The sequence below is a fragment of the Ammospiza nelsoni genome, chromosome 15 (assembly GCF_027579445.1).
Source record: "Ammospiza nelsoni isolate bAmmNel1 chromosome 15, bAmmNel1.pri, whole genome shotgun sequence".
Classification (NCBI taxonomy): Eukaryota; Metazoa; Chordata; class Aves; order Passeriformes; family Passerellidae; genus Ammospiza; species Ammospiza nelsoni.
Genome location: NC_080647.1, coordinates 60,303 through 87,709, shown reverse-complemented (window position 1 = coordinate 87,709; position 27,407 = coordinate 60,303). Strand labels below are relative to the sequence as shown.

At 46.4% G+C, this 27,407-nt stretch overlaps 1 long non-coding RNA gene across 1 annotated transcript; it reads left to right on the top strand.

Annotated features, from left to right (window-relative positions):
• The first annotated feature begins 1,235 nt into the window (after positions 1-1,235).
• Positions 1,236-2,523, top strand: LOC132080123 (uncharacterized). The gene is made up of 2 exons (XR_009419499.1): positions 1,236-1,786; positions 1,925-2,523. It is a non-coding gene; the product is annotated as an uncharacterized LOC132080123 (long non-coding RNA).
• The last annotated feature ends 24,884 nt before the right edge of the window (positions 2,524-27,407 follow it).

Below are 27,407 nucleotides of genomic sequence, written 5' to 3'. Positions count from 1 at the left end.
TCCCCTTGAGGCCCTCACCACAAGCATGATGTGTCGTGTTTAATGTCCCCCTGTTTGTCACATTCTGTGTCACGGGTGTGTGCACACATTTCTGCTGGAGCTGTTCTGCCCTGCCGCATGGCGTGCTGCAGTAGGACAAACCATGGGGCGTTGGAATTTGTAATGTGGGCTGTACTTGGGCTCTAGATGATATTCTTAGATTGACATAAGGTGTTTGCAGCTTTTGAGTTATCCTGGTGGTGTTTGACATAAGTTCTAACTTTCTTTCAGGTGCAGATGCCTTGCATCCATGGCAGAGGGTCAGAGTTAGGAGGTGCCGGGCCTTCTTAGGAGCGCGGTGAGTAGCAGAGTGGTGGGGTTTTGGCCGATGCAGTGACAAGATCAGGCACTGATGTTTGGTTTTTTTTAATACAGCTGTCTGAGAGACCCCAGCCCACTGCCAGCAGGACCTTCCCAGCTGACGAGGTGGCCTTTCTTTGCACCTGAAAGGGACCAGCATCCCCAGATGTCTGAGAGATAAGTAGCGGGCTGTGACCCACAGAGGGGATGAAAGCAGGGTGCTGGTTTGGGAATTCCTGGGAGGGGGTTTTGAGTCCAATTTGGGGGGGGGGGGGGGCGTTTTCATGAAGTGGCCCCTTGGACCCCATGAAAGCCAAGTCTCACTTTTCATCACAGTGCTGAGGTGTTGCAGGGCAGAGCAGTCCTGGTGTGTCTTGTGTCACTTGTCTGTTGTGTATTATGTGTTGTTTGTGTATCCCATGACTTTTACCTTAGCGTGCCTGTCATTAATCTTGGCATCATTGTTAGCATCTGTGATCTCTGCATTCCCTGGTCTGGCACCCGGGCCGCAGAACTTTTGACTCGGGAGCTCAGACAGGCATCAGACTCTCTTCTCTCTTTGGAAGCATCCAGTCAGACGTCTCGTCAGGTGTTCTTCTGAGCTGTATGGACAGCTATGCCCCACCTGGATCCATTATGGTGGATTAGGACTTGTATTAATATGGGGTTAGGTAGAGGATTCTGACTGTAGGATTCGTAGGCATCCATCTTTGCAGTTCTTGGAATAAATCATTCAGTTATCATCTTCTTCCTTTAGGGTTCTCTGAGCCTCATCAGCCCACCATCTGTTTGAACTCAGTCATCTCCTTTTGCATTCTCTCAGTCCTTGCAGCCATTTTCCTTGCCAAGAGATTTCTGTCTGTGTCTTGTGCCCATTGTTTGTCACGTCCTGTCCTGTGTCACGAGTGTCAGCACACATTTGGGACGGGGCTGCTCTGCCCTGCCGCATAGCCTGGTGCGATAGGAGAAGTCTTGGAGACTTGGAATGTGTAATGTGGGGTGTAGTTGGACTCTAGATGGGATTTGTAGATGGACACAGGATATCTGGAGCTCTTCAGTTATCATGCAACAGTCTGACTCTTGTCCCAACCTTTTTTTCTGATGCACCTCCTCAGATGACTGCCGTAGTTCTGTAGGTTCCTTCTTCTGAAAGGGAATAGGGCTCAAGAACTCATCTTCCAGAGAATTTTTGCAAGTCCTGGCTTGTATTGTATCTGCCTATGGTGGCTTATGTTGTATGTACCTATACATCTGTCTTCTATTGGATTTTGGGTAGAAAATTTATCAGTCCAGAGTGGGGACAAGTCCTAGCTGTCAGATAGCCACTCGTTGACCCTTCCTGTCATCTCACAGGTCCCCGAGGCTGCTGATTTCCCCAGGATCTGCCATTTTGCCTCAAGGAGCGGCAGCCAGAAGATGTGTCACAGCACGTTCTTCAGCATCTCGAGTAAGGGGCGCAGTGAGCGTTTAAGTGGGAAGATTGTGTGAGAGCACGTGGCTGTGTCTGTCTGTGTCTGCTCGTCTCTGCGTGTGTGAGCGCATGCTGACTGGATTTAACCTTGTGTGTGTGACTTTTGCTTTCCAGGTTTTGCGACTCCTTGTTAAATTTAGAATAAAAAATCCCCAGCCGGGTTGTATTGCATGAACTGACATGGTATGTACCTATGTTGGCTTAAAACCCAGAGAAGCAGACGAAGATGAGCAGGAAGAAACCAGAAAAAGAACCCATGATGCACAAGAAAAAAACCCAGAAAAAGCCCAGGATGGGCAAGAAAGAAACGAGAAAAAAACCCCAGAAAATAATCCCAGATGGGCAAGAAAAAAACCCAGAAAAAACCCCAAGAAAGAAACCCTGAGATGGGCAATAAAACAACCAGAAAAAGTCTGAAGATGGGCAAGAAAAAACCTGGAAAAAAACCCCAAGATGGACAAGAAATAACCCAGAAAAAAATTCCAAGAAGGGCAAGAAAAGACCCAGAAAACACTCAGAAAAAATTCGCAACCAAAGTATAAATATAGAAATGTTTTTCAAGTATATGCGGCTAGATAAAGAATTGTTAAATTGTTTAAAATATGAAATAACATAAATGTAATATATATACAGTATTACTTGTATTATGGATCGTATTGATTTATGTTTATTTCCTATAATACACTACACTATTTATATCAATTTTACATCTATCATATCTATCGTTTGTTATATGTTACACCATATTGATATACTCTAGGTTTTTCTAAGTAGTTTAAAATAAAGGGGAGTTTTTTTTTTTATGTGGCAAAAGCAGGTGTTTCAGTATAAAAATTATAAATACAAATAATATAAAGGTAGAAATCTAAGAATAGAAATAGATCATAAATAGCTAAAGGTTAATATAAAAATTAAAAATATAAGAAAAATTTGTAACAGTAGATATGGTACGTAATTTAAAAAATAATTTATCTCTATTATTTGAATAGGATACATATTATACATAATGAGTAATATAATACTTAAATATAAACTATAAATATAAATGTGAATTTAGTAATGCGAGCTATAAATATAAAAATATTTCAATACGGTTTCAAAGAATAGAGCTGTTTTGTATTTATTTAGTTAGGATGGGACTTTTATTTTAAATAATGAAAGCATGATAGAAATGTAATTTAAACATAGAAATCTACAAGCAATGTGGAAAGATATTTATAAAAGCACAAAATATAAGTAAATATAAATAATAGAAATAGACCGAATATGTTAGATAAATTACATGCTACATCAATGTCCACTATAGATATGCATGTGAATATAAATACGAAAAATAGAATTGAAAAATTTATTTCAACATGACTTTAAATCAAGGGGGCTTGTTTGGTTCTGGTGGGGTAAGAGGCAGGTTTTTGGCATTTATTTCAGAGCAGGTTTTGGTAGGGGTCGCCCCTGTTCTTTTTTGCCACCTTCCCTGCCCGCAGCCTCGAGGCGCGCTGCGGCCCCGGGCTGGGGCGGGCGGCAGTGCTGCCGCCTTGTGGGCAGAGCGCGGTACTGCAGCTCTGTCGCCACCGGCAGCCGCGAGGCCGCCATCTTGGGAGTGGCGAGTCGCGGATGTCGCGGACTTTTCCTTGACCTTCTCAACATGGCAGCGAGAAGGGCGGGGAAGTCGAGGGCCCGCCTCGGTCTAATCGACTGCCTGCATGAAACACCGACGCCATGGCGGCCCCGATGGATTTTTATTGGCATTTTAAGTGAATAAGACACGGACTGTGTGGTCAGCGGCGCCGTGGGCGGGCATATTTAGGCGGGTTGCTGAGAGGCATCTGGGTAAAACCCTATTTCTTCCGAGGGTCCTCCTCGGCCGCCATTTTGGGAAGGGCGCGTCGCAAATGTCGCGGACTTTCTTTGACCTTTTCAAGATGGCGGCGAAATGGGCGGGGAAATCGCACGCCCCCATAAATCTCCTCCCCCTGTGGCCACAGAGCGGGATCGCACCCCCCCGAGCCAGCGCCCTGCCCCTCGCCGCTGAGTGCCGGGGGCGGGGCAAGGACGCGGCTGCCGAGCGAGGGAAGGGCGCTGGAGCCAGCGGTGGTCGGGCCGGGGTCTGTAAATGGCGGGGGCGGGTGAAGGACATTCGGTCATGCAAAGTGATGCGATGGCCGAGAAGAACGGCGGGGGCGGCCGGGCGGGGCCGGTTTCGGCGGGCGGCGGAGGTGCGGTCGCAGCGCTCCGCGGGCCGGGGCAGCGGGCGGGGGCGGGAGAGCGGCGTCGGAACAGGGCGGCAGCCCCCGAGCCCGCGCCCGCCCCGCTCCAGGCGCTGGGAGCGACCGCGGGCCGGACAATCCCGGCGGGGCGGCCCCGGGGCGGCGGGCAGGCGGCGGAGGGGGCCGTGGCGCTCCCCGCCCTCGCTGCCGCCAGCTTTGGAAGGTCGGGCCGGGCGCCCGCCCCGTCCCGCCGCCTCCCGGTCTCTGTAAACTCCTCTCTGGCTTCATAGGTCCGTGCTGGAGAGAGGGACAAAGGGCCCTGCTGGTTGCCGTGTCCTCGGGGGACAGAGAGTTCTGGCTTGGCCGCATGGGCTGCTGTGTGTTGGAACAATGGGGATGCGCTGTTATGTATTTAGTGACATTTATGTATTTTTATGTATGTACATTTTATGTATTTATTGACATTTAGAGATTTATTCCCCTGCTTCAGGTGAGCGTGCATCATTGCCGGCTTGGGATTGAGTGAAATGGCTGATGGAACCAGCTCTGGGGAGGGAGGCAGGGAAATCCTCTCTTTACCTTTACCAATTCTTCCGACAAACTCATCACGGCAGGACAGCCTGAAGACTGAAAGTGTAAGAAGATGTGGAGGGAAACAGAGAATCTGGCAGGAGCATCGAACGCACAAGTGCACGAATTTTGCTTTTTGCTTGGATTTAAACTCAGAAGTTGTGAGGAATTTGGGAGTGAGAAGGGATATTTCAGAAGGAGAAGAAGAAAAAGAAGTTGTTGTTACAGTCTTGGCAAAAGCTTTTGTTCTAGCTAATAAAAGAAGTTAGTTTAAATAAAAAAAAAGAAAAAAAACCTGGAGTATTTTTTTTCCTTCACTATTCATTGGTGGCATATGGTGTGTTGTTGTATGTCTTGGTATTATTAACTCTGTGTAAGTTGTTTTTTGAGTGAAGCTGACTTTCTGGATGGGTTGGTTTGTATTTGAGCTAGGATTAATTTCAAGAGGTTTCTTTCATAGACTTCTGATAGGTATGACTGGCATTTTGGTTTTGTTTAATGTATGTATCAACATACAGCTTTGATAGGGCCAGCTGGGCTGCTGGAATTTTGGGTGTGAATTTATTAGATGGCTTTTGTTAAATGCAGTTTTTCTGCATTTAACAAAACCAGTAGTGGTTTTAAGGTGGTTTTTAAGAGTTCATTGTATTGTTTTCTGTTGTTTGTAGTTGATGTATGATAAGGAATGTGGTGTGACTTCTTGAACGCTATTGTTTTAGTGTTCCTAAGTTCTGATTTCTTTCTGGTTCGTTAGGTGTTTTTAGTTGTATTGTTGGGGAGAGGGGCATTTATATGGTGGGTTTTTATAGGCAATATTTTTTAAATTTAGTTAGTGATATTTTTTAATATTTTAATAGTTTAGATTTTTTTATTGTCATGCTTTTACTTAATTTGTAAAATTTTTTCAAATAACTTTTCCAAATTATCGGTTATTATTTGTGCATAAACGTAGAGCTTTTTTTTGTTAGTACTGTTTTGGGTCAGTTGTACAGTTTTGAGTGTAGTGAGTTGGTTTGATTTAATTTTTAATGGGTGTTTGTTTTTATTAGTAGTTGTGTCATTTTCAAGGTGTATTTGAGTTTTTTGGGTGTTTGAGATACTGGTTTAGGAGGAAGTTTATGTGGAGAATGTGGGGAGGCTTTGGGCTGCTTATAGTGGGATTTAAAATTTCTTTACAGTTAGGTGTATTTGAGTTTTTATTAGGGTTCAATGTTGTGGGATGTTAGTTCCGTTAGTAATAGAAATAGGTTTTGTTTTGATGTGCTGCAATCGGATGAGCGCAGGCTGCGTACAGGTGCCGACAAAGGTACAGTATTGTTGTGGTTCTGATGTTTCGGGTTAATGAACTTATATGGTCTAACATGTACTTGAAAATAGAAAGAAATATAAATTTAAAAATAAATATGAAATTAGAGTGGTAGACATAAATATAGATAATAGATACATACATAAAAGTGTAATACATGGTATATAATTGTAACATTATATATAGAGTGGAGTATAATTTATATATATTAAGAAAGATATATAAACATAGAATGTAAATATAAAAAGGTTAAAATAAATTGGAGGGTTTTTTTTGTTTTTTTAGGTTATAGGCTGTTGTTTTTAATAAATAATATAAATAGAAACAATATAAAAGTAGAAATCCAGATATACAAATATATAATTTATATACCGATATCTATAAATATTTAATATGAATAAATACAAGTAAAAGAAATACGTAATATAAAAATAATACATCTATTATTATAATAAAAGGTATTCTCTCTAATATATATCTATAAATATAATAAATAAAAATTTTAAAGGTAGGTGTGAATAGAATTTTAACTATTGTTTAAATCAAGGGGTGTCCTCGGTTTTTATAGAGGCAGAAATTTTAAATACCATAAGTCTTATAAAAATGTGAATCTTAAGGTAGAAATACATAATAATTATATAAAGAGAAATTGCTAAACTGTGAATATAAATTTAAATATAAACATAAGTAAGTAAAATGCAGATTTGTAATATGGAATATAAATAACATTATACGGCACTATAAATTATAAATAGGAATATACATATAAAAATATGTAAATATATTTCAAAGGAAAGAAATGTTTTTGGCTTTTATTTAAGTGGAGGCAGATGTTAATTAAAATAAAACCTAAGTGTTACAGAAGTAAAAATCTTGACAGGGGAATATATAATCAATATATAAAAATATGTATAAAATAAAATAGATAAATAAGTGCTTGGAGTGGATGTAATGTAGAATAAAAATTTATTTATAAATTGACATTGATAAAGATAAATGCATAAGTAAGCAATAGACATTTATGTTTATAATGAATATTAATGTGAATGTAAATATGAAAACATAAGGATATATATATTTAAATATTTTTTTAAAGAAAGGGTTGGGGGTTTTTTTTGGTTCTTACTGGGTTAGAGGATGCCTCCCAGACCCAAGCTGCCACCTCTGTAAAGTCAGGCAGGTTTGAGAGTCCCGGGCGCCTCCAGCTATCTGCAACAAGGAGCCTGGGGGGCTGAGTTTTGCTTACCTGGGGAAAGGATCAGCATTAGTTTTCAGGAGCATGTGGCCCGGAGTGGCTGTCTGTTTGCCTTCTGAAATTCTGCATTGTGCAGGATGCCTCCCAGACCCCAGCTGCCGCCAGCATAAAGGCTGATTTGAGAGTCCCGAGTGGCTCCAGCAATCTGCCATCAGGAAACTGTGCTGCTGAGTTATATTTACCTGTGGAAAGGGTGGCATTGGTGCACAGGGCCCTTAGTGGCCCATAGTGGCCTGCTGTGTCCTGAAATTCTGCATTGGTCTGGATGCCTCCCAGCCCCAAGCTGCCACCTGTGCCTAGTTGATCTTGTTTGAGAGTCCCAAGCACCTTGAACAATATGCCACCAGGAACTTGGGCAGCTGAGTTTTGCTTACCTGGGAAAAGGGACAGCACTAGTGTTCAGGAGCCTGTGGCCCGGAGTGGCCGGCCGTCTGGCTGCTGAAGTTCCGCATTGGTCAGGATGCCTCCCAGACCGAAGCTGCCACCTCAGCCGAGTCGAGCTCGTTTGAGAGTCCCAAGTGCCTCCACCAATCTGCAACAAGCAACCTGGGGGGCTGAGTTTTGCTTATCTGGGGAAAGGGTCAGCATTAGCGTTCGGGAGCTTGGGGCCCGGAGCGGCCAGCTGTCTGCTGAAATTTAACATTGCGCAGGATGCCTCCCAGACTCAAGCTGCCACCACCGTAAAGTCAGGCTGGTTTGAGAGTCCCAAGTGGCTGTAGCACTCTGCCCTCAGGAACCTGAGCTGGTGAGTTACACTTACCTGTCTAAAAGGCAGCATTGGTGTCCAGGGCCCAGGGGCCCTTAGTGACCGGCTGTCTGCTGAAATTCTGTATTGCACCGGATGCCTCCCGGACCCAAGGTGTCAATACTGTAAAGTCAGGCTGGTTTCAGAGTCTCAAGTGGCTCTAGCAATCTGCCATCAGGACACTGAGCTGGTGAGTTATACTTTCCTGTGTAAAGGGCAGCATTGGTGTCCAGGGCCCAGGGGCCCTTAGTGACCGGCTGTCTGCTGAAATTCTGTATTGCACCGGATGCCTCCCGGACCCAAGGTGTCAATACTGTAAAGTCAGGCTGGTTTCAGAGTCTCAAGTGGCTCTAGCAATCTGCCATCAGGACACTGAGCTGGTGAGTTATACTTTCCTGTGTAAAGGGCAGCATTGGTGTCCAGGGCCCTTAGTGGCCCGTAGTGGTCTGCTGTCTGCTGAAATTCTGCATCGTGCAGGATGCCTCCCAGCCCCAAGCTGCCATCTGTGCCTAAGTGATCTCGTTTGAGATTCCCAAGCGCCTCAAGCAATCTGCTACCAGGAACTTGGGCTGCTGAGTTTTGCTTATCTGGGAAAAGGGTCAGCACTAGTGTTCAGGAGCCTGTGGCTCAGAGGGGCCAGCTGTCTGCCATCTGAAATTCTGCATTGCACAGGATGCCTCCCGGACCCCAGCTGCCACCACTGCAAAGTCAGGCAGGTTTGAGGGTCTCAAATGGCTCCAGCAATCTCCCATCAGGAGCCATGGCTGCTGAGTTTTCTTCTTCTGGGAAAGGGCTGGCATTGGTGTTCAGGAGGCCTGGCCTGGACTGGCTGGCTGCCTGGTGATATTTCTGCATTGCCAAATGTGCCTCCCAGACCCAAGCTGGCACCAGTTCCAACTCCAGCTGCTTTTGCCTCGGCACGTGTCTCCTGCTACCTGCCATCAGGAACCAGGGTGTCCGAGGTACGCTTTCTTGAGAAAACGGCTGGCCTTCATGTTCAGGGGCAGGGGGCTCTTAGTGGACGGCTAGGTCCTGAAATTCCCCATTGCGCAGGATGCCTCCCACATCCAAGTTGCCACCTGTGCCGAGTTGAGCTGGTTTCAGACTCCCAAGCGCCTCCAGCAATTTGAAATCAGGAACCGGGGTTGCTGAGTTTTCTTTACCTGGGAAAAGGGTCAGCACTGGTGTTCAGGGGCCTGTGGCCCGGAGTGGCCAGTTATTTGCCTTCTGAAATTCTGCATTTCCCAATCTGCCTCCCAGACCCAGTTGGCACTTATCCCAACTCCAGCTGCTTTGGCCTCGCCACGTGTCTCCTGCTATCTCCCATCAGGAACCAGGGCTGCTGAGTCAGGCTTACCTTAGAAAAGGGCTGGTGTTCACGTTCAGGGCCCAGGGGCCCGTCGTGGCCATCAGCCTGCTAAAATTCTGCATTGCGCAGGATGCCTCGCTGACCCAAGCTGCCACCACCGTAAAGTCAGTCTGGTTTTAGGGTCCCAAATGGCTCCAGAAATCGCAGCAAGGAACATGGGGGGCTGAGTGTTGCTTACCTGGTCCGCCCCCTCCTATGGGAACTTCTTTTAATGGAAATAGACCAATTCCTTTATCCCATTCTTTTTTGATTTTTATCCTCTATAGCTTTCTTCCCGTACTTTTAGGAAGAAGCAGGAGAGGGCTTTCTTTTAACTGATCTTTTAGTGTTTCGAGAAGGTGATTCCTTTAGAAAGTTCCCCTGAGCAGCCGGAGCTGTGGTTACCAAGGGAACGGAGCTCAGGGCGGGACGGGGGAACTGGGCACAGCTCAGGTTTCGGTCCTCCAGAGGCGGGATCTGCAGCCGGGATCGGCGGAGGGGCCGTTCCGGTGCAGACCGAGCTGGAGCGTGCATGGCTCCCGCGTGGCTCACGGCGGCTGATCCGGCAGAGACAAAGCCGGGACTGACGCCGGCTGCAGCGGAGGGAGCCAAGCAGATCGAGGACAGAAGGGACCCCGCTCCGTGCGGTGACCACGGTGCGCACGGCAGGACCCCCCCCCTCCCTCCCCCGGCACGGCCGGCGGAGCGGCCGCGGGCCAGGCGGTCATACCGAGACAGCCCTAACCTCAGCCTAACCAGCCCCCCTAAAAACAGCCTTTTCCCCCAAGAGCAGCAGCACAACACAGCAACCCTAACAGCGAGACCAGACAGCAGCCTTCACACACCGGGTCAATGACAGAACCCTCAGAGACCAACAGCCCCACTGCAAAAAGGTAGGGGTGACGTCTGTGGGCTAGACAGCAAGAGGTGGAATTCGGAGACGAGCACGTCTTTTTGAGTTTTTTTGTCTAGGACTTTTAAAGGTATTTAGAAGATTTTGGAAGGGACTTTTCAGGGTATTGTTGGGGCTTTTTCCAACCCATTCTATGATTCTTTAGCATATTTTCAAGATTATGGTCAGGGTCAGAGGAAACACCCTCTGAAAAGGCAGAGTTTTAGGACTGCAGTGGAATGCTTTAGAAAGGGGCCAGCGGTGGCACAGCGGGTCGGGTCCCACCCTGCCAGTCCAAAGGTTGTAAGTTTTAGACCCAGTTAAGTTGTTGTGGTTAGGGTTAGATGCTCTCAGGTTTGGTCCGGGAGAATTTCTGCACAGAAAAACTCACCCCCTGAGTTTCCTGATGCCAGTTTGCACTAGGAGGTGCTTGGCACTGCCAGGGCAGCCCGAGTTCTCGGTGGGGGCATCTTTGCTCCTGGAGAAATCCTGTGCCGGCCGTCTTCCCTGTAAAACCAAACTCACCCCTGCTGTGTGTCGACGTCCGTCCACAGGAGGCACGTGGCACTGCAAGGGCAGCGAGAGTTCTCGGTGTCGGCAGCTGCGGGCTGTGAGAAATTGTTCTCTGCAGTTTTGGAGGCCGAATCGCAGTTTCAGCCATGGGCACACAGAGAGGAAAGGCTGTTAATTTCCTTCGAAAGGAAAGTCTGGCACCCCATGGTTTAAGGGGCAGAAGAAGGGCTGTGTAGGGGAAGGAGCTCCTCACAGGACCTTTCTTCACCTCCACCCCCAGTCCAAGGTCTAGCAGCGCCCCGTGTGACCAGCTGCTTTCAGAGGGTTACCCGGGCACAGCTGCACAGGGAGCTGCTAGGCCAGAGGGGCTAACAGGGGTATCCCAAGTGTCCCTCCATGAACTATGGTCAGAGCATCCAGCACGGACTAGGGAGCAGCCAGACCCACCCGGGCACAGAGCATCACTTTGGGAAAATGCCAAGGGAAGAGCCCTTTTGCCAAGGGGCAGCATCTGAGCAGGCCAGGCAGCATGTGGGGTTCAAGGAAAGGGCTTGCAACTGTCCCCTTTTACTGTGTCAGTCCCTCTCCAAAGCCCCAGACCCTCCAGAGCACTCCCAGAGAGGAGAAGGGTTATTAGGAGAAAAAGGGTTTAGGGAAAAGGGGAAAAGCTTCCTTTTCCATTACTTTTTGTGTTCAAACTGGTAGGGACTTGGATTCCCCTGCAATTGTAAAGGTCTCAGTTGAAAGAATCCCTGCCTTTTCTATGCTGTTAGGGGTGTTAATTGACAGTGAGTCCCCATTCTGTATTATTCGGCAGTTTAAAAAAAAAGGGGAAAATCTTGACAATGTTTCTTATGGGTATGAATTAAGGGTAGCCACCCCCTTTTTGTTGTCCTGAGGCCCAAATTGAGGGAGAAGCCCAGCTACCCCTCCATCCTAAGGGTTTGAACTGAGGGAAAAATCCTTCTGTTTTCATCACTGGAGAGATTTAAAGTGTGGAAAGCCCCTCTTTTCCCAATACTTAAGGAGAGCAAATTAAATAGCAGAAACTATGTATTTGTCATTGCATTACCTTCAGTAGAGGTAACTGCCCCATTTCCTCTTTTTAAGGAGGTCACTTGAAGGAAGCTCTGCCTTTTTCAGCATTTTAAGGGTTTAAAACTACATTTCAGGGCACTTCTTTCTGTGCTGTAGGACCAAGTATCTCAGAGAAGGACGAGCCTGGCATGCACTTAACCCTAACACTGCCTGGGAGGCTTTTATCTTTCTTATTTTTACTTATAAGGTAGATGGCCAAAACTAGAGGTCCCAAGGAGACTTAGACTATTCATATCATTAGTATTCTTCTCCACCCAGTTTAATCACATGGGAAGTACTACTTAGTAGCCACTAAGGAATAGTTACGTAAGTTAACAGCCAATTACCCAATTTATCTAGTTATGCTGCCTAAACAGAAAGTTTTATTTCTTACCAGTTTTCTTCACTTGTGCTCCAAGTAGTTGTTGTAAAAAAGAAAGCGCTGTTATTTTTCTGAAGAGCTTTTTTCTATAACAAGCCCTTAACTCCCCTTCAATTCAAGTCAGAGGGGTGAAACAGCGGCAGCTGCTCTGAGGGCTTTTATACCTGGTGGGAGTCGCCCCCTCCCTTTTCCCGGGTGCCATGGGAACGAGAGGCGGGCACAATCAGGGGTATATTAACCCCAGCCTTGGCCGAGGGGCTTCATTCCCTCTCTGGGATGTGCTGGGGTAAGAGCTCTCCTCTCATTTCAGTGAAGAGGCTCTTTCAGCTTATCTCAGCTTCTTTTCGGCAGGTGTTTCTGGGCATCTAAAGAACTGAAGCTTTGAAGATTCTGTGAAGTAAACAGCATGGAATAGAAGACGCATTTAGGTTCACGATTTTGGGTTTTGTGTTTAGGGGTGGTAAAGTGCATTTGTAATTTCTGGTTTAGGTATTGTTTCGTTTTGTATTTTTTTGTTAGAAGGAGTGCAGCTTCCAGAGATTCCAGGTTGTGTCAAGTACCATGCTTTTTTCAGCAGATTCGTCATGTCACAAGAGGGATCTGCCCAGTGTCAAGGATGATGTTTGAGACAGAGGCTTCAGGTGAGTTGAGGATTGTGATTAGGAGAGGGAGGGTGAGCAGGTATACAGTTAGGAATTATTGTGGGTGGGGGGAGTTTGAAGGTAGCAGGGTGAAAAAGGGTGTTTATTTGAGGACCCCCCCCTAAGGCTTCTCAGAAGCCTAGCAGAGGTGTTCCCATGTCCTACAGCACACAAGGTTATGTACTGCACTCCTAGGAATGCCATTCAATTTTGCCTTTCTCGAACCCAGGTGCCACTCCTAATAAAGGCCACAGCCTTGTAATCAGGGTGAAGCTGGAGCCTGAAGGCGCCAGGCACACTCAGGAGAGGGCAAGTAGCTGCCTTGGTGGGATTTGGCTCACATAACTCTGGACTCACACTTTGGTTTTGGTTTTCTTCGTTGTAGCTGACCCAGAAGCTAACAGGCCACCACGAGGCAGACTCATTTCAGGTGCAATGTGGATCCACATCACCAATCAACCAAAAGATAAGTTGGGGGCTATAGCTTGGAGATGGGATGATGAGAGAGTAGCAGGTTGGGAGTTCTTGGGCCAGATTTAAAAATTACCAGATAGAAAAGCAATCTTCTTCAAGGGTCTCTTAGGATAGCTAAAGGGAGAGGCTTTACTTTTGATGGCAGCTTTTAGGCGGGCAGTGCAGAACAGCTCCGGTCTGTGTCATGTTGTCCGGTGTGCCGTGTTCCCTAGTGTGTCTTTGGGGTCCCTTTTCCCTTCCCCCCTCAATCCCCTCACCACAAGCATGATGTGTCGTGTTTCATGTCCCCCTGTTTGTCACGTTCTGTGTCACAGGTGTCTGCAGGTATTTGTGCCGGAGCTGTTCTGCCCTGCCGCGTGGCATGCTGCAGTAGGACAAGCCTGGGAAGTTGGAAGTTGTAATGTGGGCTGTACTTGGGCTCTAGATGCTATTCCTAGGTTGGCATAAGGTGTTTGCAGCTTGTGAGTTATCCTGGTGATGTTTGACATATGTTCTAACTTTCTTTCAGGTGCAGATGCCTTGCATCCCTGGCAGAGGGTCAGGGTTAGGAGTAGGAGGTGCTGGGCCTTCTTAGGAGCACTGTGAGTAGCACACTGGTGGGGTTTTGGGTGATGTGGTGCCAAGATCAGGCACTGATGTTTAGTTTTCTCTATAATATAGCTGTCTGAGAGACACCAGCGCGGTGACAGGAGGACCTTCCCAGCTGACGAGGTGGCCTTTCTTTGCACCTGAGACCAGCATCCCCTGATGTCTGAGAGATAAGTAGAGGGCCATGACCCACAGAGGGGATGAAAGCAGAGTGCTGGTTTGGGAATTACTGGGAGGGGTTTTGGAGTCCCCTTGGAGATGGGGGTGTCCATGAAGTGGCCCCTTAGGCCCCGTAAAAGCCAAGTCTCACTTTTGATCACAGTGCTGAGGTGTGCAGCAGGGCAGAGCAGTCCCGTTGTGTCTCGTGTCACTTGTCTATTGTGCATTATGTATTGCTTGTGTATCTCATGTCTTTTTCCTTAGCCCTTTGAGGGTCCTGTCAGAAACCCTGGCATCATTGGTAGCATCTGTAATCTCTGCATTCCTTGGCCTGACACCCAGGCCATAGATGCAATTCTGAAACCTGTCTGAGCTCCCCAGTCAAACGTTCTCTGTTTAGAAGCACCCAGTCAGTTGTCTTTTCAGGTCTTGTTTTCAGTAGTATGGACAGCTATGCCCCACCAGGATCCATTATGGTGGATTAGGACTTTGTCATAATACGAAGTTAGGTAGAGGCTTCTGATTGTAGGATTCCTAGGCATCCATCTTTGCAGTTCTTGGAAGAAATAATTCAGTTTAGCATCCTCTTCCTTCGGGGTTCTCTGAGCCTCATCAGCTCACCATTGGTTTCAGCTCGGTCATCTTGTTTTGCATTCTCTCAGTCCTTGCAGCTGTTTTCCTTGCCAAGAGATTTCTGTCTGTGTCTTGTGTCCTTTGTTTGTCACGTCTGGTCTGTCCTGTGTCACGGGTCGGCACACATTTGTGCCGGAGCTGCTCTGCCCTGCCACATAGCCAGCTGCAATAGGAGAATCCCAGGGACTTGAAGTTTGTAATGTGGGGTGTACCTGGACTCTAGATGGGATTTGCAGATGGACATAGGATCTCTGGAGCTCTTCAGTTATCATGCAACTTTTTGACTCTTGTCCTAATTTTTTTTTCCAGGTTCAGATGGCTTAAATCTGTGCCAGAGGGCCCCATCCCAGGTGAGGGGATTCCCCCAAGGAGGTAAGGCCCCATTTGTCTCTGCAGCAGAAGTGTGTATGGTGACTCTGTTACAGCTCTGTTCTTTGTCTTTCTTTTTAGGAAGTCAATCCAGATACCAGCAGCCAAGGTGAGCAGCGGAGAGAAGTAGTTGTTATTGCTCAGCTCTTAGGCATAACGATTTTTCAGCAGATTCATGGTGTCACAAGAGGGATCTGCCCAGTGTCAAGGATGACGTTTGCGACTGAGGCTTCAGGTGAGTTGAGGATTGTGACTGGGAGAGGGAGAGTGAGCAGGTATCCAGTTTAGGAGTTCTTGGGAGGGGGTTTGCAGGCAGCAGAGTGAGAAAGGGTGTTTATTGGAGGGCCCCCCCACACAAGGCTTCTCAGAAGCCAAATAGAGGCGTTCCCATGTCTTACAGCATACAAGGTCCTCCACTGCACTCAGAGGAATGCCATTTAACTTTGCCTTTCTCTAACCCAGGTGCCACCACTAATGAAGGCCACCGCCTGGGAATCGGGATGAAGCTGGAGCCTGAAGGAGCCAGGCACACTCAGGAGAGGGCAAGTAGCTGAATGGCTGGGATTAGGCCCACATAACTCTGAACTCACACTTTGGTTTTGGTTTTCTTTATTGTAGCTGACCAGAGGCTAACAGGTGATCATGGGGCCCTTGGAGGCAGACTCATTTCAGGTGCAACATGGATTCCCATCACCTATCATCCAAAAGATAAGTCGGGGGCCACGGCCTGGAGATGGGAGAGTAGCAGGTTGGGAATCCCTGGGACAGATTTAAAAATTGGCAGCCTTCCTGTTGTCTCACAGGTCCTCGTGGCTGCTGTTTTCCCCAGGATCTGCCATTTACCTCAAGGAGCGGCAGCCAGAAGATGTGTCAAAGCACCTTCTTCAGCATCTCAGGTAAGGGCCACAGTGAGCATGTAAGTGGAAGGAGTATGTGTGAGAGCACGTGGCTGTGTCTGTCTGCTCGTCTCTGCGTGTGTGAGCGCATGCTGACTGGATTTAACCTTGTGTGTGTGACTTTTGCTTTCCAGGTTTTGCAACTCCTTGTTAAATTTAGAATAAAAAATCCCCAGCTGCCTTCCACCCTGGCTGATTTTTTTTTTGGTCCCGGCCAAGTAAAAACCCAGAAAAATACCACAAGATAGGCTAGAAAAGAACCAAAAAACCAAGAAAAAAAACCCAATATGGGTGAGAATACCGAGAAAAAAACCCCCAAGGTGGGCAAGAAAAAAATGCAGAAAACACCCACAGAAAACCAAGAAAAAAACCCCAGGATGGGCAAGAAGAATCCCAGAAAAACAATGCCACATGGACCAGAAAAAACCCAGGAAAAACCAGAAAAAAAAACGGAAAAAAAAGGGAAAAAAATCCCAAGATGGGCAAGGAAAAAACCCCCCCCCAAAAAAACCACAAGATGGGCAAGGAGAAGATCCACAAAAAACCCAGAAAAATCACAGAAAAACCCCCAAGAAGGGCAAGAAAAAACCTAGAAAACACCCACAGAAAACCAAGGAAAAAACCCCAAGATGGGTGAGAAAACTCCCAGGAAAAAAAACCAAGATGGACCAGAAAAAACCCTTAAAAAACCAAGGAAAAAAAAAAAAAAACAAAACCCAGAAAAAAACCCAAGGATAGGCAAGAATACTCCAGAAAAAACCTCAGAAAAAATCCGCAAGATGGGCAAGAAAAAACCCAGAAAAAAACACAAAAAAAAACCCCAAGATGGGCAAGAAGAAATCTGGAACAAACACCCCAAGACTGGCAAGAAAAAACACCAAGATAGGCAAGAAAAAGCTGACGTAAAACCGGCCACAAAGCGCGACTGTCGTAAAACAAGCCGTAAAGCGCGACTGTCGTAAAAGCGGCCGTAAAGCGCGACTGTCGTAAAAGGTGCCGTAAAGCGCGACTGTCGTAAAAGGTGCCGTAAAGCGCGACTGTCGTAAAAGCGGCCGTAAAGCGCGACTGTCGTAAAAGGTGCCGTAAAGCGCGACTGTCGTAAAAGGTGCCGTAAAGCGCGACTGTCGTAAAACCGGCCGTAAAGCGCGACTGTCGTAAAAGGTGCCGTAAAGCGCGACTGTCGTAAAAGGTGCCGTAAAGCGCGACTGTCGTAAAAGGTGCCGTAAAGCGCGACTGTCGTAAAACCGGCCGTAAAGCGCGACTGTCGTAAAAGGTGCCGTAAAGCGCGACTGTCGTAAAACCGGCCGTAAAGCGCGACTGTCGTAAAAGGTGCCGTAAAGCGCGACTGTCGTAAAGACAGCCGTAAAGCGCGACTGTCGTAAAAGGTGCCGTAAAGCGCGACTGTCGTAAAATCGGCCGTAAAGCGCGACTGTCGTAAAAGGTGCCGTAAAGCGCGACTGTCGTAAAATCGGCCGTAAAGCGCGACTGTCGTAAAAGGTGCCGTAAAGCGCGACTGTCGTAAAAGGTGCCGTAAAGCGCGACTGTCGTAAAGACAGCCGTAAAGCGCGACTGTCGTAAAAGGTGCCGTAAAGCGCGACTGTCGTAAAAGGTGCCGTAAAGCGCGACTGTCGTAAAACCGGCCGTAAAGCGCGACTGTCGTAAAAGGTGCCGTAAAGCGCGACTGTCGTAAAATCGGCCGTAAAGCGCGACTGTCGTAAAAGGTGTCGTAAAGCGCGACTGTCGTAAAAGGTGCCGTAAAGCGCGACTGTCGTAAAAGCGGCCGTAAAGCGCGACTGTCGTAAAAGGTGCCGTAAAGCGCGACTGTCGTAAAAGGTGCCGTAAAGCGCGACTGTCGTAAAACCGGCCGTAAAGCGCGACTGTCGTAAAAGGTGCCGTAAAGCGCGACTGTCGTAAAAGGTGCCGTAAAGCGCGACTGTCGTGAAACCGGCCGTAAAGCGCGACTGTCGTAAAAGCGGCCGTAAAGCGCGACTGTCGTAAAAGGTGCCGTAAAGCGCGACTGTCGTAAAACCGGCCGTAAAGCGCGACTGTCGTAAAAGGTGCCGTAAAGCGCGACTGTCGTAAAATCGGCCGTAAAGCGCGACTGTCGTAAAAGGTGCCGTAAAGCGCGACTGTCGTAAAAGGTGTCGTAAAGCGCGACTGTCGTAAAAGGTGCCGTAAAGCGCGACTGTCGTAAAACCGGCCGTAAAGCGCGACTGTCGTAAAACCGGCCGTAAAGCGCGACTGTCGTAAAAGGTGCCGTAAAGCGCGACTGTCGTAAAAGGTGCCGTAAAGCGCGACTGTCGTAAAACCGGCCGTAAAGCGCGACTGTCGTAAAACCGGCCGTAAAGCGCGACTGTCGTAAAAGGTGCCGTAAAGCGCGACTGTCGTAAAATCGGCCGTAAAGCGCGACTGTCGTAAAAGGTGCCGTAAAGCGCGACTGTCGTAAAAGGTGCCGTAAAGCGCGACTGTCGTAAAAGGTGCCGTAAAGCGCGACTGTCGTAAAAGGTGCCGTAAAGCGCGACTGTCGTAAAACCGGCCGTAAAGCGCGACTGTCGTAAAAGGTGCCGTAAAGCGCGACTGTCGTAAAAGGTGCCGTAAAGCGCGACTGTCGTAAAAGGTGCCGTAAAGCGCGACTGTCGTAAAACCGGCCGTAAAGCGCGACTGTCGTAAAAGGTGCCGTAAAGCGCGACTGTCGTAAAAGGTGCCGTAAAGCGCGACTGTCGTGAAACCGGCCGTAAAGCGCGACTGTCGTAAAACCGGCCGTAAAGCGCGACTGTCGTAAAAGGTGCCGTAAAGCGCGACTGTCGTAAAAGGTGCCGTAAAGCGCGACTGTCGTAAAACCGGCCGTAAAGCGCGACTGTCGTAAAAGGTGCCGTAAAGCGCGACTGTCGTAAAAGGTGCCGTAAAGCGCGACTGTCGTAAAACCGGCCGTAAAGCGCGACTGTCGTAAAAGGTGCCGTAAAGCGCGACTGTCGTAAAATCGGCCGTAACGCGCGACTGTCGTAAAAGGTGCCGTAAAGCGCGACTGTCGTAAAAGGTGCCGTAAAGCGCGACTGTCGTAAAATCGGCCGTAAAGCGCGACTGTCGTAAAAGGTGCCGTAAAGCGCGACTGTCGTAAAATCGGCCGTAAAGCGCGACTGTCGTAAAAGGTGCCGTAAAGCGCGACTGTCGTAAAAGGTGCCGTAAAGCGCGACTGTCGTAAAACCGGCCGTAAAGCGCGACTGTCGTAAAAGGTGCCGTAAAGCGCGACTGTCGTAAAAGGTGTCGTAAAGCGCGACTGTCGTAAAAGGTGCCGTAAAGCGCGACTGTCGTAAAAGGTGCCGTAAAGCGCGACTGTCGTAAAATCGGCCGTAAAGCGCGACTGTCGTAAAACCGGCCGTAAAGCGCGACTGTCGTAAAAGGTGCCGTAAAGCGCGACTGTCGTGAAACCGGCCGTAAAGCGCGACTGTCGTGAAACCGGCCGTAAAGCGCGACTGTCGTAAAACCGGCCGTAAAGCGCGACTGTCGTAAAAGCGGCCGTAAAGCGCGACTGTCGTAAAAGGTGCCGTAAAGCGCGACTGTCGTAAAAGGTGCCGTAAAGCGCGACTGTCGTAAAAGCGGCCGTAAAGCGCGACTGTCGTAAAAGGTGCCGTAAAGCGCGACTGTCGTAAAACCGGCCGTAAAGCGCGACTGTCGTAAAAGGTGCCGTAAAGCGCGACTGTCGTAAAAGGTGCCGTAAAGCGCGACTGTCGTGAAACCGGCCGTAAAGCGCGACTGTCGTAAAACCGGCCGTAAAGCGCGACTGTCGTAAAAGGTGCCGTAAAGCGCGACTGTCGTAAAAGGTGCCGTAAAGCGCGACTGTCGTAAAAGGTGCCGTAAAGCGCGACTGTCGTAAAACCGGCCGTAAAGCGCGACTGTCGTAAAAGGTGCCGTAAAGCGCGACTGTCGTAAAAGGTGCCGTAAAGCGCGACTGTCGTAAAAGGTGTCGTAAAGCGCGACTGTCGTAAAACCGGCCGTAAAGCGCGACTGTCGTAAAACCGGCCGTAAAGCGCGACTGTCGTAAAAGGTGCCGTAAAGCGCGACTGTCGTAAAAGGTGCCGTAAAGCGCGACTGTCGTAAAACCGGCCGTAAAGCGCGACTGTCGTAAAACCGGCCGTAAAGCGCGACTGTCGTAAAACCGGCCGTAAAGCGCTACTGTCATAAAAGGCCCTAGGTAGGTTCTAGATACAGTTCTAGGTGTAGTTCTAGGTGCGTTCTAGGTATGTTCTAGATGTTATTCCGTACACTGAATATGGTCTGGGTGTGGTCTAGATTACGTTATAGGTGCGTTCTAGACTGCGTTCTAGGCATGTTCTGGGTTACGCTCTAAATGTGTCCTAGAGCGCGTTCTAGGTACGTTCTAGATTGTGTTCCAGGCGCGTTCTAGAGCGCGTTCTGGATTGCGTTCTAGGTGTGTTCTAGAGCGCGGTCTAGGTGTGGTCTACATTGCGTTCTAGGTGTGTTCTAGAGCGCGTTCTAGATTGCGTTCTAGGTGTGTTCTAGAGCGCGTTCTACATATGTTCTAGATTTCGTTCTAGGTACGTTCTAGACTGCGTTCTAGGTATGTTCTAGATTTCTTTCTAGGCGTGTTCTAGACTGCGTTCTAGGTGTGTTCTAGATTTGCGTTCTAGGTGTGTTCTAGATTTGCGTTCTAGGTGTGGTCTACATTGCGTTCTAGGTGTGTTCTAGAGCGCGTTCTAGGTGTGGTCTACATTGCGTTCTAGGTGTGTTCTAGAGCGCGTTCTAGATTGCGTTCTAGGTGTGTTCTAGAGCGCGTTCTACATATGTTCTAGATTTCGTTCTAGGTACGTTCTAGACTGCGTTCTAGGTATGTTCTAGATTTCTTTCTAGGCGTGTTCTAGACTGCGTTCTAGGTGTGTTCTAGATTTGCGTTCTAGGTGTGTTCTAGATTTGCGTTCTAGGTGTGGTCTACATTGCGTTCTAGGTGTGTTCTAGAGCGCGTTCTAGGTGTGGTCTACATTGCGTTCTAGGTGTGTTCTAGAGCGCGTTCTAGATTGCGTTCTAGGTGTGTTCTAGAGCGCGTTCTACATATGTTCTAGATTTCGTTCTAGGTACGTTCTAGACTGCGTTCTAGGTATGTTCTAGATTTCTTTCTAGGCGTGTTCTAGACTGCGTTCTAGGTGTGTTCTAGATTTGCGTTCTAGGTGTGTTCTAGATTTGCGTTCTAGGTGTGGTCTACATTGCGTTCTAGGTGTGTTCTAGAGCGCGTTCTAGGTGTGGTCTACATTGCGTTCTAGGTATGTCCTAGATTTGCGTTCTAGGTGTGTTCTAGAGCGCGTTCTAGGTGTGGTCTAGATTGCGTTCTAGGTGTGGTCTAGATTGCGTTCTAGGTGTGGTCTAGATTGCGTTCTAGGTGTGTTCTAGAGCGCGTTCTAGGTGTGGTCTAGATTGCGTTCTAGGTGTGGTCTAGATTGCGTTCTAGGTGTGGTCTAGATTGCGTTCTAGGTGTGGTCTAGATTGCGTTCTAGGTGTGTTCTAGAGCGCGTTCTAGGTGTGGTCTAGATTGCGTTCTAGGTGTGGTCTAGATTGCGTTCTAGGTGTGTTCTAGAGCGCGTTCTAGGTGTGGTCTAGATTGCGTTCTAGGTGTGTTCTAGAGCGCGTTCTAGGTGTGGTCTAGATTGCGTTCTAGGTGTGTTCTAGATCGCGTTATGGGGCGCGTTATAGCTATGTTCTAGATTCCGTTCTAGGTGGGCGCTAGATTGTGTTCTAGGCACGTTCTAGACTCTAAATTGCGTTCTAGATTGCTTTGTATTAGGCTCTAGATTTGCGTTCTAGGTGCGTTCTAGACATGTTCTAGACTCTACGAAACTTTGTAGGTTGTGTTCTAGGTGTGTTCTGGGTTCCGTTCTAGATACAGTTCTAGGTACGTTCCAGAATGTTATGTTCTGTATATGTACTAGATATGTATTAAGTATGCTTCCGGATACGGTTCTAGGTATGGCTCTATGTTATATAGAATTATGTATAATATATATTCATAATATATAATACATACAATATATAACTCTATATAATCTATATTATACTATATATAAAGTATATATTCTATTTACAAATATTAATTAGTTTCACTCCAAGTATGAATTGAATTTGGCTGCTCAGTCATGCAACAAGCCGGTCCTTCATCTGAATGGATGTGCTTGCTTGAATGCTTGCCAGTGCCTGATGGCTGGAAGGCAAATGAAACTTTCCCTCACAAAACTGTGCAGTGGTATCATGGGTTGACTGGCAAAAAATAATGTATTTTCCTATGCCCGTTTGAGTTACTGATGATTATTTTCAGATTCAGAATAGAAGCATAAATTGTCAAAGCAAAATACCAGGTGAGAATTCTCTGAGGAAGAAGGAAAAGCCAGGCGTTTTTATAATCCCTAAAAGTTTGTGTTTTGAAGAATCCAAACATAAACTTAACTCTTGAGCATTTATGTTTATACAATTCATTGTACTCACAGGAAATAACATTAGGAATTGATTACTGCTGGTATCACCCCCTTCATAGCTGTGTGGACTAAGTTGATTCCAGTCATGTACAGAACTTGTGGCATTTTACTTCTTCAATTGTAATTGTTGTCCCAACCTCAATTTGAACCTGAAATGTCACCAGACTATCCTTTTTAGGTTAAAATAGAAAATAAAATATTGGAGCCTTTTGACTTCAGTAGTCTAACTCTGCTGAGTTTCCAGGATCCATCTGTAAATTAGTTTGGCTTTCAGCTTCCACTGTCCATAACATGTTCACTGTTCATGATTTTAACTTCAGACAGGGAACTGATGTTCAGGCAAAAATGGATGTTTTAACACATAGCTCTAGATATAGCTCTAGATATAGCTCTAGATATATAGAATTAGATATAATATATAATAATAATATATAGTATATAAAATATATAATTATATATAACAATAGATATAATATTATCTATAAAGTATATATTCTATATAAGATATATTTCTATGAATACTATATATTTATATACATATTTTCAACTGCTTCTCAGATGAAAATGATTCAAGAACACTCCTCTTTCCAGACCAGTGACAAAATTGGATTTTCAGCAGAACAAAACACGTGTGAGCTCTCAGGTGGGGAGCTCCAGAGTCCTGAGCCCCCAGCTGATTCAGTGCTGCCTTCTGTCTAATCCCAGCCTGTGTTGGCAACCTGCCCTCCCATTTCAGCAGAAATTCAGAGAGGTGAGCTGGAGTCACTGGGCACAGCACAGTGGCTGGAGCTCATCAGCCTGTTCCATACAGAAACCAGCTCTAGCAGAGTTATTCTGCTCCTGTGGTGTGCTCAGCTGGGCTGAGGTGAATCAGTCTGTTTTAATGGATTGCCTGGGAGCATCATGCAGTAATAGTCTCAAAGTGCATTGTCACCATATCCTTACCTGCTCAAGGAAAATTCCCTGGAGCTTTGAGTGCTAAGAACATGGAGTGCATGGAGGAATGGTTTCCTTCAGGCTCTCTGGTTTCCCAATATGTTTTTGGTGGCGACTGGTTCATGGAGAGGATGAGAAACAAGTATGATGTTCTGTAGAAGAAGGTTTATTAGTTCTGTTGGTCTCTGACTATATTTCTGTTATTAATCTGTTTTAGTTAGTAATTGGACAGGTCACCTGTGCATAGGACTGGGAGTTGTTATAACTCCTCTAGGTGAGGCTGTAGCATGTTTCTTCAATCCTTGGCATAGAGAGGAGTCAATACCATGTTATTTAATGGAGGCTGAAGAGTGTTTGTGCTCCTAAAATATTTGAGACAAGGAAGATCCTGTCCATAGTGATTTGATAAAGGACAGGGATCCTACCCTTTCTGTCTGTCAGTGCTGACTCACACATGTTTGTTATTTGCACCATACCACTGCCTGTGTAGCTCTTAAGACTCCCTTAGGCATCCAGACACAGTCTGTATCTCAAACAGCCTAAAAATTCAATGATGGGATGAATTCTTTTGGAGACTATTTTTCTCTTATTAGGTTCCTATCTCAAGTGAACAAACTGCTTGATTTACAGCACTGTTGTTTGAGAGGTTCCCTTGTGTAGCTGAAGATTCGTGTAATTGCTACTTTGCAGCAAATAAAAAAAATTTCTCTGGTTCAAACTGCAATTTGACTATTTCTGCTGTGTAGAGCCCATTATCAGAGCCTTGATGAGGCGCAGAACAGATTTGGATGAAAATGATGAGATTTGGATGAAATGGCCCTCCATCAGGGCAGGCTACAAAGATCCTCCTCTTTGAGGTATTGGCCCTTTTGATGCATAAAATGCATGAAAATTTGCTTGAAAAGTGCAAGTTGATGAGTAAAAGAGAATTCACAGTAATTGTAGTGAAATGAAAAAAGAAAACAGGCAAAAAGCATTGGAAAGAATATGTTTAATTGCATGTAATTACTTGATGTGGGTTTCAGTCAGGGAAAAAAGGAGAAAGGAACATGCTAAATAGCGCTGGTGTGGCAATTACTCTTTGATGATTTTCTCAAATGACTGAACTTTGTGTATTATTAAAAAAAATAAAGATACAGCAACAACAAAAACAAAAAAAAAAAACCCAACCAGGAAAACCACACACACTACTTTATGTTGTAAGAACTTTGCTGTATCAGTCAAAATGCTCTGCCACGTCTTTCACCTCATGATTTTTGCATGTGTAGACAAAATGAACTTTGTTTCCTGGTAATGCTGTGTCAACATGCTAGGTGGGATGCAAGTTTAATAGTTTTAACTATCAGGGTGTGAGTAAAACATTGCCTGGGTTATCTGATAGCCTAAGCACTTTGAGATGGAGCTTCTCAGTTGAACAATTTTTTGACATGCCAGGTTTGCTGACAAACAAATCTGAACAAGTTGCAGTCTGGTGAAATAAAAATACAAGAGAAGCAGAAATAGAGGTCCAATAGAGGTGGGACAAGGTTCCTAGCACTAATTCAAATGGTTTTGTCTCTAAACAAGTAATCAGACTGTGGTGGTGTTTGAGGGTCCCCAGGACAAGGGAAGAAATGACATCTGATAATGCCTCATCTTCCCTGAGGAGGCTTCCAGTAAGGAAAGGACAAATGCGGGAGTCTGGGGCTTCCCTTCTGGGAAATTGAAAATCGAGGAAGAAAACTAGATAGGGACAAAGAAAACTGATGCTATCCTTCTGATAACAGAACTGAACTCGTAAATGAATTTAGGACTGGTCCTCAGCATCTTTTAGGATTCTGTCAATGCACCTGTGACTGAGACTGGCAGTGATTTTCCCAGGTACAAAAATACAACTTCATTTCAATGTGAAGGATTAGTCAAGGTCCAGCTGTATTTTGCTTGGAAAAAAATTCTGCCTGCTATATCTGCACCAGAACAGGCTTCTTGGTGGAATTCTTTTCTGCAGATGTGGCAATTTTTGGGGGGGCTGTTTTTGGTCCTAATCTGGATTATTTCTTCTGGTTTTTGTGATAACTTTCACAGATAGGCAGGTAACTGGTAGTATTCTCCCAGTCTAAGTAGGTTTCTAGGAAAATGGAGTAGTAATAAAAAAGTAGGCATAGCAAGCTAAAGAAAGAAAAGACCTGTGCTGCATCTTTGTAGCCTTTTTTTTATTTCACTGTGATGGAACACCACTCAGCTGAGTAGGGAAATATTGTCCAGTTCAGACTGTAATTGAGTAGAATCTGACTTATTTGGGGCTGAACACAAAAGTGAGGATAAATCAAGGAATTAACAAGACCAAGAGAACAGACTCTACTTTCCAAATCCCAGAGTGCCAGTGCTGGAAAGTTTATTGTAATGGAATTTCAAGCCAGGATTTCCAGGCTCAGGAGGTTTAGTTATTTTGGATGCATTTCAGATCAGCAGTGCCTGCTTGGCATGCTGTCTGCTCCTGTTGCAGCATTTAGTTTTGTGACAGGTTCTGTGTGAGAAACAAGAATGGCCCATATCAGCACACCTTGGCAGCTTTATTTCAGCTGTAGCATTTTCAAGGAGAAGTTCCACAGCTGTTGTTCCTTGTAACCCTGGGCCGGTGTCTTTGCTTGAAATGGTTGAAAAGGACGTGCAAACTGAAGGCTCTTCCCCATAGAAAGGTGTCAGCTCAGCTGCTGTCGCTCCCAACGTGTGCAGAGTTACAAACACAGAGCCCTGGGGCAGCAATGCCATCAGCTGGCAGTTCAGCAGTTATAATTTACCACAGGGGATGGAATGGTTTTTTTGTGAGGGTTATCTTAGCAAGGCGCTCACTGGGGGACCCATCTGTTTCTGCTCATGTGCTTCCAAGGGTGACGTTTGCTAGCAGGGCCAAAAACCCCCCGGGAAACTGCATGTGAGCACAGTTCTCATGCGTAACCCATTGTAACTACATTTCCTCCTGTCTGTGATCTGCAGAACTCATCTGATAGGGAGTTTCTTTCCCAGTACTTTGGGTGAGTAGACTCACTAAATCCTGCTTCCTCTGTTTCTGCACTAGGGTTCATCCAGCACTGAGTACTGTGGGAATGTGTAAAATCAGAGGGGTTTGGGAAAGCTGCAAAAGGCAGGCCTCAGAGACAGCAGAACTGTGATCAGAGCTGAGCAGCAGCCATGAGATTGGTCAGCAGAAAAACTATTTAAACTGTGGAAAAGCAAGGACAAATAGAACAATGGTCTGTGTATTAACACTTGCCTGGAATGACTCCCTAAGCTACAGAAAGTTTATCTAGCAAGATATTAGGAAGTTCTAGGCTTAATACTGGAGCTCTGTGCATTGTGTTTAAGGCTCACAAGCAGGTATTGTATTTGAAATAAGCAAGCATTGTTTAACCAAAGGTACCTGTGCTTACAGTGGTTGGATAGAGCTACTGTCAATGCGCTTTTGCTTTGTGTGATTGGGCAAAAAACTGATAAAGTGAGTTGTGACATTGAGTTCTTGGTCTGCTGCCTGGGATGTGAGCTGGTGGCATCTTCCCATTGCCGTAACCATGGAATGAGGCTGATGCTGGAAAATCAAACGGCTCAAGGCAGTTCCCAGCAGCCCTGCCCTGTTTGTGATTTGTGCACAGACCCCTGCCAGTGTCAAGTACTTGGCACAGAGCTATGGTGAGAGGCACTGTGAAACTCCTGATCTCCTGCCTTCCTGCTTCCTCCCCATTTCCCTGATCCCTGAAAGCGTTTAGCCATGACAGCACTTCTCTTCACTTTAGCCATGACAGCACTGCACTTCATGTTCTAACAAGTGTTGGTTGCACAGAGGTAGTGCTGAAACTGTTGATGGTGCTGTTATTAGATGACCCCTGACACTCACCAACTAACTGAGAAACTGGAGACCATGAATTTCCCATTTCTCCTGAAATCACTTTCTTTCAGAAACTGCTGCACAGTCTTCCACACAACGCATTACTTAAAGGCAGAGATGAGAATTCAGGGAGTGGGGTCTGACTTCCAGCTGAGGTAATTGTGCAAGGCTACTGCCAGGGAAGAAGCGAGGCAATCCTGACTGGATTGAAAGCTGCCTCACTGTGAGCAACCCCTGAACCTGGAGAGAACATCTGAGTGCTTGT